The sequence below is a fragment of the Rhinichthys klamathensis genome, unplaced genomic scaffold, assembly GCF_029890125.1.
Source record: "Rhinichthys klamathensis goyatoka isolate OS25496 unplaced genomic scaffold, OSU_Roscu_1.1 h1tg000010l_1, whole genome shotgun sequence".
NCBI classification, from domain to species: Eukaryota; Metazoa; Chordata; class Actinopteri; order Cypriniformes; family Leuciscidae; genus Rhinichthys; species Rhinichthys klamathensis.
In genome coordinates, this window is record NW_026606563.1 from 1,750,326 (window position 1) to 1,765,569 (window position 15,244).

The following is a 15,244-nucleotide window of genomic DNA, read 5'->3' on the forward strand; positions in this document are numbered from 1 at the left end:
GCTTAAGCTTATGTATTCAGTCATTATTCAATGGTATACTAAAAATCCATGTGAAAAAAATTACTTCTCACTGTTCTCAGGTCAAATATTTATGCAATTAAAATGCGATTAATTTCGATTAATTAATTACAAAGCCTCTAATTAATTAGATTAATTTTTTTAATCGAGTCCCGGCCCTAATATATATATATATATATATATATATATATATATATATGTGTGTGTGTGTGTGTATAAATATTTATTTATTTATATATATATTGTCCTTGCATTCTTTCTTGTGTGACACCCCTGAATGAAAGGCTCATTAGTATGCAGTCTGCTCAGGTGAGAACTGCCTAATTATTCATGAGGGGGTTGGGCCGTTCCACCCATCCGCATATTGCCTTTGCAAACAAAAAAATGTTTTTCACAATTTAAAACAATCTATTGTTTTATGTGAATGATTAGGCAGAATGATTTTCAGATCAATTTGAAGCAAAAACTCTAGGCGACAACTAGTGATGTATGTCTCGAGACCGGTCTTGGTCTCGAGACCGGTCTCGAGACCACTTTTACGTGGTCTCGGTCTTGTCACGGCCTTGACGGTATTTGGTCTCGGTCTTGTCTTGGTCTCGGACCTCTCGGTCTTGTCTAGGTCTCGCTGTCTCAGACTGACATAGTGGTCAGGGGATTGAGCAATACAATACTACAATATCCACGACGATATCCACAACGGATTGAAGCGCGCGTCCGAGTGAAGACAGTGCGGTGCGCGCGAGCCACGCGAGAAAACACTGTATCCGCGCCACTGATCGCAGCGGCAACGAGCACTTTGATCACTTGATTTAAAAAACACATATCATCAGGGTGCGATTTGTGAAAAAAACAGAGGGGGGGATGTTTTGAAAAAGTTTTATTCATAAAAATAAATCATGAGAACATGAACTTCATCACTGCATTTGCAGGAATTGTAAAAAAAAATTTCTTATTAACTCATGAAGTAGCCTAACGCAATATGTTTTACTCTAATAGCTTATCATGTACAGTTTTTGATATATTAATATTTAGTAAAAGACATATCAGTGACATGATGGGTTTTACCTTCATTCAGGAGATTTTGGGTAACTGCACAACTGACAGATGACTTTGAGCGCACCGCCAACGGTGTGTGTGTGTGTGTGTGTGTGTGTGTAACCATAGCGACAAAAACGACCAACTTTCGGATCCTGCACTTAAGCCTATAATTTCGTTTTTAAAAATATAATTATGTATTTAAAAGTTGCAGAATGGATTCATTTGGAGACGTCGAAATCAGCAGAGATAGGCAGGCAAATGCAAAACAACATTTGACAAGTTATTGCTTAGCTTCAACACTAATGTTTTTTTTCCCCTCCGGTCTCGACTTGGTCTCGGTCTTAGTCTCGACTTGGTCTTGGTCTCGACTTGGTCTGTCTTGGTCTTGGTCTTGGTCTTGTCTTGGTCTCGATACCATCTGGTCTTGGTAGTGTCTTGGTCTCGGTTTAGGCGGTCTCGACTACAAGTCTAGCGACAACATCCACTAGTCAAAAGTCTTGTGGACAGATATTTAGTATGTTATTTGTGGCCTTATATTAGAAACTTTATTTTTTAGTTTTTTCAATAACCACGCATAAACAATATTCTCTCAAAAATACAAACATGTACATACATGTTGATAACATATTATGGTAGCCCTGTGTGTGCTACATAGAGTGTAATTTCACCTGTGCCATTAATATGTTTATAAGCAACTGAAAAAAGCACAAATGTCAGAGCATGCCAAAACATCTCAAGGACCCCGAAAACACCTTAGACCCCAGAGGGTTAAACACCTTGACATGTGACGGCTAGAGATGCGCGGTTGGCGGTTACAGCCGCGGACTCCGCGGATAAACCGCGGATCGGGCGGATGACGGGACGAAAAAAAATATTTAAATTAAATTCGGGCGGGTGGCGGGCGGTTGAACCAATCAAATGAAAAATATACATTGTTAAATATTGTTATCTGACTATACCTACATCCAAAAAAAAAAAAAAAAAAAATCGAGCACACTTTGAAATAGTCTAATTTTCATCAGCTCGAGTTTATGCAGAGACTGCTTGTTGTTATCAGAGATGGCAACGCCGGCAAAGGAGGTACGTGACAAACTCAAAAAAGGAGAATTAAAAACAAAGGAAATAGAAGGTCAGAAAGTGTTGCCTGGAATAAGTTGTGCGCTCTCTTGATATGCGCCCGTTCGATATTGTTTCTGGTAAAGGATTCCACCAAGTGGCCCAGACGTTGATTGACATTGGAGCTAAGTTCGGTGCTGTTGACGCTGGACGAGCCTGTTCTGAAGACTCCCGTTAATTTTGAATGCACGGGAAGAGAGAGGAGAGCGCGTCTTTTTCAGGCACAGTGCAATTTATTTTATACCATCAACAGGCCTAACTATCATATAATAAACTATAGAGCCTCGATATTAAAGAAACGCCGAAGTCACTATAGGCTTTTTCGTTGGTGCGCCATCAGCTATGCCTACAAAAGACAGATGAAATCTAATATTAATAATTGATCCATGTCGGTATACACAGCCTAATATTTTATAATGAAAAATAGCCTACACAATCAAGATAGACTATTTACTTTTTAGCCTATTTATTAACCCTCTGGGGACCAAGAACGCGCCCGTGCGTTTTGCTGTTTTTTTTTCCACATAGCAGCAACATAGACTTAAAATACTCCGTCATTTATGGTCATATAAATAAAATCAATACATGATTATAAACTAAAGAGGGTCTTCTTCAAAAATCTTTCTGAAACATGTCTGGAAAATGAACTGAAACTCAGCTAATACTTATCACACAAACATGACACAGACGTCTAAAGAACGCTTTAAATTTCTACTTTTAAATAAAACAATTCACATTTAAAACAAATATTCTCCTGCAATGTAATCTGTCTGAAACTAAAGAGAAGTACAGTTTCTCCTGTCTCAGCTCATTATCGTTAATTTGTTCACACCCACTCGCAGAGCGCGCTATTCATAAGATAATGTGTTGAGGCCATTTGCAAAATAGATAAACGCCCCCAGGCAAATGCTAAACTCTGTAAACACACTATATTTCTTAGTCAGATTAAGATTCGTCTTGCGCGGCTATGAGGAATAATCCTGGGACATTTACCACAGAAGTGCTGGTTTATTTTCACTTCGAGGAGGAGCAACAGATTCAGCTGAGAAGTGTAAGTGTTTTATGCTTGTGCTTTGTTCTTCCAGGAAATTGGTTAATGAAACATGGATTAAAATGAAGATACAATTAATACAAAACGAAATTCGATTTAAAGAAAGGCTTTGTGCTTTTTTGAGGCCTCTGTGAAAGTTTGAAAGTCTTTTAGTGCCGCTTTCTGAGTGTTCGCGTCCATAATGGAGAACTGTCACGTAACATTGTTGGCGCCCCATACATGTTGAAATTGTGTGCCAAAATGGGTTTTCTATTATGGTGTGTTCACACCGAACGCGAATTTAATTAGTCAATGCAAAGACGCGAATAGACGCATCATTCGCGCCGGGCGTTGCGAATGACGCGAATTGGGCGACGCGTTTGCCGCGAATGTCTTCCGCGCAAGATGAAAAATTTTAACTCGAGCGAATGTTCAAGCGTCTAACTAGACGCGATAGACGCGTATTTGATGCTCTATTCGCGTTCGGTGTGAACACACCATTAGGCTACAATGAACATATTGTACAGTAGCCTATCAGATAAGGTCAGGTTTGCCGAAGTGCGTTTATTTAGGCTATTTATTTATTTTTGTCCCTGCGCGCCGATCGGAGAGGAGTTCACTGCTGATATTCTGAGAGCTTTCTAGTCTCGCGGCTGTCATCAGCAGCGCCTTGTATCGCCCAATCAGCGGATGGCGGGCGGGTGCGGTTTTGAAAATTGGTCAAAAACGTTGGTGCGGATGGATGGCGGATGGATGATGAGTTTTGTGATGCGGTTGCGGATTAAATAATAGCCCATACGCGCATCTCAAGTGACGGAACAAAAATATAATCCAATCGTGCCCCCACCTGTCTGCTGTTTTGCCAAGTGAAAGTGGGATCCCGCCCCCAGGCTCAGCAGATGTGACGTGAACCCTCTCTGTCTGGGCAGGCGTGGCGTGAACCGTCTCTGACTGAGCGGACGTGACCTGAACTGTCTCTGACTGGGCAGACGTGACGTGAACCGTTTCTGGCTGGGCAGACGGGACGTGGACAGTCTCTGGCTGGGCAGACGGGACGTGAACAGTCTCTGGCTGGGCAGACGTGACGTGAACAGTCTCTGACTGGGCAGACGTGACGTGAACGGTCTCTGGCTGGGCAGACGGGACGTGAACGGTCTCTGGCTGGGCAGACGGGACGTGAACAGTCTCTGGCTGGGCAGACGGGACGTGAACGGTCTCTGGCTGGGCAGACGGGACGTGAACGGTCTCTGGCTGGGCAGACGGGACGTATACGGTCTCTGGCTGGGCAGACGGGACGTGAACTGTCTCTGACTGGGCAGACGGGACATGAACAGTCTCTGACTGGGCAGACGGGACGTCGGGACGTGAACGGTCTCTGACTGGGCAGACGGGACGTGAACGGTCTCTGGCTGGGCAGACGGGAGGTGAACGGTCTCTGGCTGGGCAGACGGGACGTGAACGGTCTCTGACTGGGCAGACGGGACGTGAACAGTCTCTGACTGGGCAGACGTGACATGAACCGACTCTGACTGGACAGGCGCAGGTCTCCTCCTCCTCCTCCGTCCTTTCTGACGGATGTGTGCCAACTCTGGACTGGCCGAAACCATCGATGAAGTCCCAACGCTGGACGGAACCAGTGGCGAAGACTTCATACTAAATGAGACCAGTGGTGAAGCCTCAGCTGCCCTGATCTCCTCATTCCTTTGCGCGCACCTAGAAAAATATTCTATTAAAGAAATCCCATTCTCCCTCTCTGCGGGACAAAGTTCGCTCCGCTGAATCCACATAGTGGCCGATTCGTTCTGTCACGGGACGTAAGACGAAAGACATGGATTCAATTGCAGAAATGTATTAAAGACGACAAACACAAAAACAGAACAACCTCCAAGGCTCGGGAAACAAACGGGAAGATACAAATCACAGGTAACATGTACAACGAATCGGCACAAGACAGCAAACACTGTTGCTGTTGCTGATGTTTATAAAGCCCTGAAGCAATTGAATCCTCGAAAACCGGCGGGCCCCGATCACTTAGAACCTTTCTTTTTGAAATTAGCTGCAGATATCCTAGCTGAACCTCTGACTCATCTTTTTAATCTTTCACTGGTCACAAACAAAATTCCCAAAGTATGGAAGTCTGCTTATGTTTTACCGCTTTTGAAAGGAGGTGACCCTGCCTTGCCTAATAATTACAGACCCATTTCCAAACTTTCAGCATTGGCCAAAGTGTTGGAATCTTTGGTTAGTGAACAAGTAAAAGAGTATTTAAATGCTCAGTCAATTTTATCTAAGCATCAATCTGGTTTCAGGAAAAAACACAGCACTACCACTGCTGCTATAAAAGTAATTAATGATATAGTCAAAGCACTTGATGATAAGAAACACTGTGTGTCTCTGTTCATTGATCTGTCCAAAGCATTTAACACTGTTGACCATAGCATACTAGTTCCGAGACTGCTCAGTATAGGTATTTCTCAGCACTCTGTGGGCTGGTTTATCAACTACCTCGCTGATAGGACTCAAGCTACGCAAGTTGATGGCCTAACGTCAAAATATTTATCAATCTGTAAAGGGGTCCCACAGGGCTCCATTCTGGGGCCTCTTTTATTCACTATTTATATAAACTGTCTGGGGGAAAATGTCCAACATGCATTTTTTCATTTTTATGCAGATGATACGGTTATTTATTGTTGTGCAGCTACAATTAGGAAGACGTATGAATGCTTGCAAACTGCTTTCGATATAGTGCAAGCACAGCTTTATCAATTAAAGCTTGTGCTTAATGCAGAGAAGACCAAAGTAATGTTTTTTTCAAACGCAAGGAAAAATGAGTTAGACCTGAATATTGTTACTGATCAGGGTAAAACAATTGAGGTAGTTTCATCTTATAAATATTTAGGATTTTTAATTGATGATCACCTTTCTTTTAAGCTTCATATACACAATCTAGTAAAAAAGTTGAAATTGAAGCTAGGTTTTTTCTTCAGGGACAAATCTTGTTTTACTTTTTCTGCTAGAAAAAGGCTAGTCGATGCCGCATTTCTCTCTATTATTGATTATGGTGATCTGTTGTATATGAAAGCACCATCAAAATATCTTCAGATGTTAGATGCTGTGTTTCATGGAGCTTTAAGATTTATTTCTAATTGCAGACCCCTCACTCATCACTGTACACTTTACTCCACAGTGAATTTGCCTTCTCTGTCAAATCGCCGGCTTACTCACCTTTATATCTTTATATGTAAGAGCATTATAGGCAGGCTTCCATGTTACATATCTGAATTTCTTTCTTTTACACAGAGCACTTATGGTTTACGGTCCCAGAAAACTATTTCATTGAATGTACCTCAAGCCTGGACAGAGTTGTTAAAAAAGGCTTTCATGTTTTTTGCACCTTCTACTTGGAATGATCTACAGAAAACACTTAAACTACAGTGTCTAATTTCCTTAAATGATTTTAAAGGTTATGTTAAAACTATAGAACATGAATCCATCCACACGTGCAAATGTTTTAATTAATGGCACTTTTATTTAAATTGAAATGTACTTGAGTTGTCTTTGCCTCTTTTGTGTTTGTTGTGCGATTGTGTTTGTTTTGTGATTGTGTGATCTAATCTTGGCCAGGTCTCTCTTGAAAAAGAGATTTTATATCTCAATGAGACAAACCTGGTTAAATAAAGGTTAAAAAATAAAATAAAATAAAAAACACAAGGAGATTAAATAGGCTAACAAACAAAAGAGGTAACAAGGCAGGCAGGTGGGGGAAATAAACCAATAACGAGATAACAAGATGGGCGGGGTTGACAATTAGACAAGAGAGCACATGGCACAAGAAACAACAAGACACTCATGTGCTAACACAGGACCAGACTAGACAAACACATGACAAACTGGGCGTGTCACAGCCCTGTCACAAACCCAAGGGAAAATCCAGACCGAGGTGACAGAACTGTGACATATCCTCCCTGGGATGATTACAATAGCAGACTCAATAACAAAATCTCATGAATAAAATAAAATACCCCACTCCCCAAAAAGAAGGCCCCATATCCTACCCCGCAGAAAAAACAGAAATATCATTTTTATCCTTTAGATGGCATTCTTGCAAAAAACAAACATCAAGGGGTGACATTTTTAAAGAGAGAAACAAACCTTCTTTGTGTCATTTTTAAACCCCTTACATTCAAGGTAGCCACCTTTAAACATATAATTTAAAGCTGCAGTCCGACATTTTTCCTCTTTGTCGCCATCTCTGTTCGAAATCTGCAATTGCAGTCATTCGCGGAATTATCAACTTTACGTGGGTTGTAGTTCAACACCCTCGACACGGCACAGCGCGGATGAACACAGTGTTTGAGGAGAGTGTGCAGCTGTCAGTCACCGCGCCGATGTGGATATTGTCATTCAGAATCACAGATTATTCTTTTTGGAAGTATGACCAACATAAGAATTTTCACCGGGAAATGTCATCTGAACTAGTAAGAAACATTCACTTTAGTTCTGGTTCTGACATTGCAGTAAATCGCGCTGATTAAATCTAACAATCGCTTATAAGTTATCATTTCACGCAAAACCGTGCAAAGTAGCTATACTATGTTCTCTAATTGTTAATGTTAACAACGTCAGCAAGCATTGCGTGACTACATCATGTAATGTCCTTCCGATATTATCCTTGTTTTCGCATGGGTCCGGTTGCAGTCTCTTTTTTTCTGTAGCCACTCCGAAGTCCGAACGAATGTTACAGCGGGTGAGTCTCTAGTTGTCACTGATGATGATCGTCGTTTGAACCTTTCTGGATCCGCCATCAAATTGATAAGTTTAATTATATCAAGTGCTGTGAGAAAAGGCTATAAATCTCTACCTCCAACATCCTCACACGCAATATAGCTTATACTAGCCGAGACTCCTTCTTTATGTGTACAGATGTGACGTAATGACGCAAAGACATGCTCGAATCTCCCGCGGAAATCCACCAGTAGGCCTACCACTAAAATTAAAAACATTATTACAAGCTTACCGTTTTGCATCGAGCTAAGGCAAGCAGATAGTTTTGAACACTGGCTGGTTATGTATTTTATCAAATATGTATTTTGGATAATTTTTAACCCAAAAAAAGCTACGGACAGCAGCTTTAAAAAAAAAACTCGTAATAGGAAAAAAAAACAAAAAACCAGACTGCTTAGCACCCCAATGTCACAAGCTCCCCTTTTGCTCAGAACATTTTTTCCCTTTCCCTTTCCCCTTCCCAAATACTTCAGTCCATTCTCTACCTTCCTCATTGTCATCTTCCCTCCCTCTCCCCTCATCCTCCTGCAAAATCGACATTATTTTTTCCAAAACCCCTCCACTCCCCCTTCTTCCCTTTACAGCACTTTCATCTATAAAACCCTCCACAATGTCCATCTCACCTCCACCCTCTTCTCCCTGGGCTCATCTGAGTGCCAGATCCTGAGTCTGGACCTTACTGCATTTCCTCTCTCTATCACCAGTCATATCATCGAAAAGCTTCCGTCTTCTCATGCCTTGGCCCAGCTTCATTGTGTCCTGTTGTTCCTGTCCAGTAACTTCCATTGGTTGGAGCTCCTTTTCATCCCCCGCTGACTCCCCCAACCCCTGTCCAGTCTCCTCATAAATGCCACACAGGACTTCTGCCACATCGAACTCTGACCATACTTGCGAAGAACCAATCTGAAGCTCCACCTCTTCTTCAATCCCTTTCTTTTCCACCTCATCTCCATTCCTTACTTCAGCTGCCTGCACTCTCACAGTAGCTTCACCAACACCCGCATTTGAAGGGCCCGCCTCCTGGCTGTCTCTAACCACAGGAACACTTTTTAATAGACCTTCAAAATCAGCCTGTAGATCTTGCCCCTCTTTGAACAGGCTGGCATATGTTTTTTTCCGATTAGGGCATACCCAGAACAGGTGGTCCACTCCTCCACATAAACTGCATTTCTTAGGTTTTGGACAAGCTGTTGCCATGTGCTCTGTCGATCCACAAAAGCGGCATCTCTGGCCTGCGCATTCTGCTTTCACATGACCCTGTGCGCCACACCTCCTGCAGTACACCGGCTGACCTGGATAGTGTAGAAAACCCCTGTTTGAACCAATGAAGAAGGAACCAGGCGGATGCACTAAACCTCCTTGAACAGCTGGGTCTGCACGCAGCTTCACCAGGTATGTTCTCTTCCCTGTCCATATACCATAACGGTCTTTCAAACGCTCACTACCTTTCACAGTCTCACAGTACCTGACCAAGAAGGTCAAAACATCCCCATCTTCCACAAAAGGATTGTAGAGGTGAATCGTTAAGGGCAGAAAATCTTGAGCAAAAGCCGGGAAAAGGCATCCATCGTCGCATCTTTCTTGACTTGAAAGCGCACTGTGTTCTTTAGCCGCACCAACATGGTCGGCAGTGGAGCATCCTCTCTGGAAACGTCCATTCTGGTCGATCGCAAACTTGATTTTAGCCAAAAGGCCGAGAAGCGATGACACAATGACGCAGAGGCGGGGGAGCCGACAAAGGCCACGCCCACCTGGGCCGCGGCGAGAGGGTCTAAGGTGGCCAACAAACAAGCTCAGCTCAGATTGGTTGTCACACCGAAAATGGATCACAACAGATACCCCTTTTCCACCAGCAAGAACCAGGTGCTAGTTCAGAGCTAGTGCTATTGCCGGTTCGGTGCTGGCTCGACTAACGAGCTTTTGAAGAACCGGTTTGCCTTTCCACAGGCCAGAGAGCCACCACAGAGCCAGGTCTTACGTCACTGTATACATCCCATGTTGCCCAGCAACGCTAGCGCGACAGCGCCAAACACAAACACACTAGGATTGTTCGAGATGCATCGGCTTCTCGCAGACCGATTGGCGCATGACATCAAAGCACTGCAAAAGCGATCGAAAAGCACAAGGATTCGTATGCTCTCCACACACTCCCGCAGCTCCGATCGGTGTGCGCCGCTCCGATGCATCTCGAACAAGCCTTCTATCAACAATGGCGGTCGCTGCGTTACTATTGATGCTCATGGCTTTGCGAACCTAACGTACATCGGCATCCAAACACGGCGAATACAACGCATTCGTGCAGCTTACCGTGACTTGCATAAACGGAGATTACAATCGAGCTGCTATTAGAGCTGCTATTTAAAAAATGGTGGTCACAAGTTTCTGTTCGCCTTGTTGGTCACGGTAACCCCGCCCCCAGGCGCTGACGTAAGCGGTTCTTACTTCTAGACCAGCAATGATTTGGTGCTACTTAAGAACCACTTTTACTGGTTCGGAGCTGGTGCTTTGGTGGTCGAAAAACAAAGAACTGATTTGAAACTAGGCTCTGGCTCCGAACCAGCACCAGCTCTGCCTTGGTGGAAAAGGGGTAAGAGTGCACAACACGACACTCTGGAGTGCAACCTGGGATTTTGGATCATCAACATTCTGCCATAAAAGTGAGCGGGCAGACCAAAGCCCGCCCGGTCTACAACATCACCAAGGCTCGCCCGCCCCTGTATAAGTGACTATGGTGCATTGAACCAACAATAATAAAAGGAAAAAATGACAGACAATTTTTTCACACAGCAAACAAGTTTTTATTAGAAATTAGAAAATCATGACTTGTAATTCCTTTTGGTGTGATTTACAAGCCATTGCTTTTTTTCTCTTGATTTTTCTACCCTCGTTTATAAAGATTTTTTTTTTTCGAATTTTACAATCTTCCCACCATTCACCCATAGAGTTATATAATGACTGCAAGCTTTTCCATTGACTCAACTTTCCTCTATATCGACGCACCACTTCCTGGTTATCTAGTAAGGTGATATTCAGTTTCCAAAACCCTATACCTTTCGCTCTTATCCCTCCAAGTTCTAATTCAGCATCCAATTTAGCATGGTCCGAGAAAAAGGTTGGGTTTACTCCTGAATTCAATACTGTTATCTGCGATGAGGTAAAAAGAAAATCAATCCTGGAACAACTCCGGCCATTAGACCAACTGTACCCAAGGCTATCTGGGTTTTTGGTTCTAAAGGAATCAACTAGTCCGAAGTCTTTAACTAATTTGATTAATTCTTGGGAACTTGAGTCCAAATTAACTGTGGAGGAAGACTTTCTATCCTTCTGGCTTAAATGGCAATTTAAGTCTCCTCCTAAAATAACTTCTTTCCCAAAAATTAGTAAAGATGGTATTGCTTTCAAGACTTCTTTTCGACTTTGTAGGTCTGTGGGGTAATATACGTTAATTACACGAAAACAAATATTGTCAAGTTTTACGTCAACATATATCAATCTCCCATTTACAACTTCTTGTGTTTTACAGATTTTTAAATCATTCCCTTTGAAAAAGGATAGCTACACCAGAAGATCTGTTGTTGTTGTCTCCAGACCACACAGACGGACCAGGTGTCCATCTGTCTTCTAGATATTTATAATCTGATTTAAAGGGGATATTACATTCCTGAATCAAACAAATATCATGATCTGCATTATATAAGTAGGAAAACACAGAAGTACATTTCACTGGATCCATGATACCTCTAGTGTTGATAGTAGAAACAGATAAAGGAACCATTATGGGGAGAAGAGAAAGGAGGACAGGCAAATAACGTTACGAAAGTTCTGTTTTGCTTTTCAGCCTTTTCCTCTTTTTCTTTTTGTCTTGTATTTCCGTTCTTTTTGGGAGCGGTTGTTTATTCATATGCATGGTACAAGAAAGAGTAGTTATTTCATTGGAATCAAGAAAGGTAGTCGAATTAGATGACAGGGATGCCCATTTGGGAGAGTCCTCTTGATCTTGGATTCCCGATGATACATTAGTCGATGGAGAGGAATCTATCCCTTCTGCCATTTGATCGCCTGATGAAGAGGAGTCTGAAAGAAGTGGAAAGGATGCAGGGAGAGTCCCCAAAGCATCAAGTAGTAAGTTTCCATTGCAGGACTGTGGTTTCTGTGTGGGAGTGGAGGAGCCCAGAAGAGGAAAATCCGTGAGTGATTTTGGCGTATTCATTTCTAAATTAATCTCTTGCGCTTGTGGAATCTTTTGTGATGTTGTTCCTTCCTGCCCGAACAGGATCCTCCTCGCCGGAAGACAGAGGAAGAAGGTCTCTCGGGGTAGCATCTTCACTCTGATCTGTTGTGGAGTTGATTGCTGAAGAATGTTGGTTGCTAAAGGGGAAATCATCCGTTTCAGTTGTTTCCGGAGGATTGGTTTCCTTTTCCCAAATCATCCCAGGTTGTTGTCGAACTTTATTTGCATATGCAGAAGGACAATCACGAAATCTATGATTATCTGCACCACACAGGTTACACTTCATAGGTACCGGGCAATTTTTTGACAAATGGCCGTGGTTTTTGCAGTTTCTACAAAAAACAGATTCACATTGGGCTGCTAAATGGTTCAGAGAGCCACATTTTCTGCATTCTTTGGGTTGTCCGTTGTAGAAAACAAAACCTCTAATTTTGCCTAATTGGATGATGGATGGCAAGTGGAGAAGCTCTCCTTTCTCGTTAGTTCTCAAACGAACATGAAATTTAGATGCTCCCATCTTAATTCCATCTTCATCTTTGATTTGAAAGGCTTTTGTACCTGAGCAATGCATTGAGAGCCAAGTAGATATATCCTCCATTTTAATCCTCTCTGAGTACATCATCACAGTCACAGTTCTGAGTTCTCTCTCAGCCAATGGAATCAATTCAATCTTTTGGAAGCAAGCAGCTTCCTTCTTTTTTGTTTGAAATCTTTCTAAGCACTGTTCGTATAGCAATAGAGTTGCAAAAATAACTTCAAAAGTTTTCCTACCCGGTAAGGCAAAAATGAAGTCCAGTTGAGAAGGGTTAAAACCCAATTCTGTTTGCAGTATCCTTCTGCGGAAAGTCAACCGATCCATTTCTAGATCTTCCAACAGCACGAATCTTGCAGCATTCCGTCGTGGTACTTAAACCGCCATTTGCTCACTCCAAACCCAAGGAGCGAAGCAGAGTAATCAGAAAAGAAATCTGAACCAAGGAAACAGTCCCTGGGTGAACCACCTTCCTGATCATGGTGTCTCCCCTGCCAGGAAAGTATGAATTCCCAGGCCTTCAGTCAGAAACACCCTGTCCCTCTTCGCATTCCTCACCAACGGTTTGACAATCAAACACACACACACACACACACACACACACACCTGATTCAACTCATCAGCTCGTTAGTAAAGACTCCAAGAGATAAGAGAGACATCAAAAATGTGCAGTGACGGGTTTTTTTTTTTTTTTTCATGCTCCGGCTCCGTGAGCCAAAAATCCATTTAATACGCAGTCCCCGGATAGTGGACGAATCAGATATTAAATGGATAGGAACAGAGTTTTTTTTTTTTTTTTTACACCACGATTCTACCTTTACTAGTACAGTATAGGATCACCTACAACACCCATACATGGCAATACACACTACTTCCATTAACACCTGCTGCCACATAACACCAAAACATTTCTTTCATTGAACACTTTAGGGGGGTGCACCGTTCCCAGAAGTACTGCAATACCGGGTCGATGCATGGAGTGGACGGAGCAAGCCCCTATTCCATCTCCCAGTTCCAAAAAGCAATTTAATACATGGTGCCCGGGTAGGGCACGTATCAAATATTAAACTGATAAGAACAGATTTTTTATTTTTATTTTTATTATTATTACACCAAACCATACATTACATCCGTCAAAATAAACACTGTACAACATAACTTGAATTTCTTTTGACATTCTTTCATAACATTACTCATGAAACCCCCCATCCCCCCCCCCCCCCCCCAAAAAAAAAACCTCACAAAATATGTCAAATCATAAAGTCCTCCTTCTCTTTACCCCACCCCCACTCTCAGTAACCCTCCCCATATTTTCTTTGTTATTTCCTCCCCAAAACACTCTTTGAAGGCTTTTACCTCAACTGTCATTTTACCCAAAAGTCTTGAGAACAATCTCTCCGGCGCCAAATGTGGTATTTGCTTCCTCAGACACACTGTTCTCCATTCCCACAATAAATGCTTACCCTCTGAAATCAATCCCCAAATTACCCTCCTACGCACTTTTTAAAATACTCCTAGACCCTCACCATATAGCACTAGGTTTCTTGTAATTTTTGGTCCCTCCCATGTCAAGTCAAGTCAAGTCATCTTCATTTATATAGCGCTTTTAACAATGGATTGTTTCAAAGCAGCTTTACAGAGATAAACATATAATTTAAGGTAACAGATTGTTTTGGCGTTATAGCGGTTCTTAAATAATGTTACTTCCAGCTAAAGTTAACTTTGATTGATTCACCTCCGTCGAAATGATCAGACTTTAAACGCGAACCTGTGATTAACGCTGACGGCGTTCACATGCTCATTCAGAATTCTATAGTTATGTGCTTTTTAAAATATGTGCGCAGGTTTGTAATTCATACAACCCAGCCTAAACAAACTACTTTTCTTGCCTATAAATTTTGATACAGAATTTTGTTTTATTTTATCACTTCGGGGTACGCGAGCCGGAATTTACAACGCTTTATCTGTAGAGTGGGAAAGGGATCCTCCATAGGGAGAGGATAGTGGATACTTCAGCACTGCATTGTCATCGGGTCCAGGCAAAGCTCCCTCGTCAGATCTGGACACGGCCTGGATCCGGCAGGCTGCGGGAAAACCTCGGGATAAACAAAGACACTAATATTAGCGTAGATGCCATTCTTCTTATGATGTAGCGAGTACATCAAGATTTAAGGGAAGTGTTCCCAGTTCCGGCTGACCTAATCTATGCAGCCTAACATTGAATTTATAGAAGTCTATAATGTATTATGTGTATGCTAGGTCAAAGAGATGTGTTTTTAGTCTAGCTTTGAACTGACAGAGTGTGTCTGCTTCCCGGACAATGGTAGGAAGACTGTTCCAAAGTTTTGGTGCTAAATAGGAAAAGGATCTACCGCCTGCAGTCGATTTAGATATTCTAGGTATTATCAACTGGCCGGAATTTTGAGATCGCAATAGACGTGAAGGACTATAATGCTTTAAGAGCTCGCTCAAGTACTGCGGAGCTAAACCATTT

At 42.4% G+C, this 15,244-nt stretch overlaps 1 non-coding gene across 1 annotated transcript; it reads right to left on the bottom strand.

The window, feature by feature from the left end:
* Nucleotides 1-13,679: 13,679 nt before the first annotated feature.
* Nucleotides 13,680-13,871, bottom strand: LOC130095199 (U2 spliceosomal RNA). The gene has a single exon (XR_008808061.1). It is a non-coding gene; the product is annotated as a U2 spliceosomal RNA (small nuclear RNA).
* Nucleotides 13,872-15,244: the final 1,373 nt, after the last annotated feature.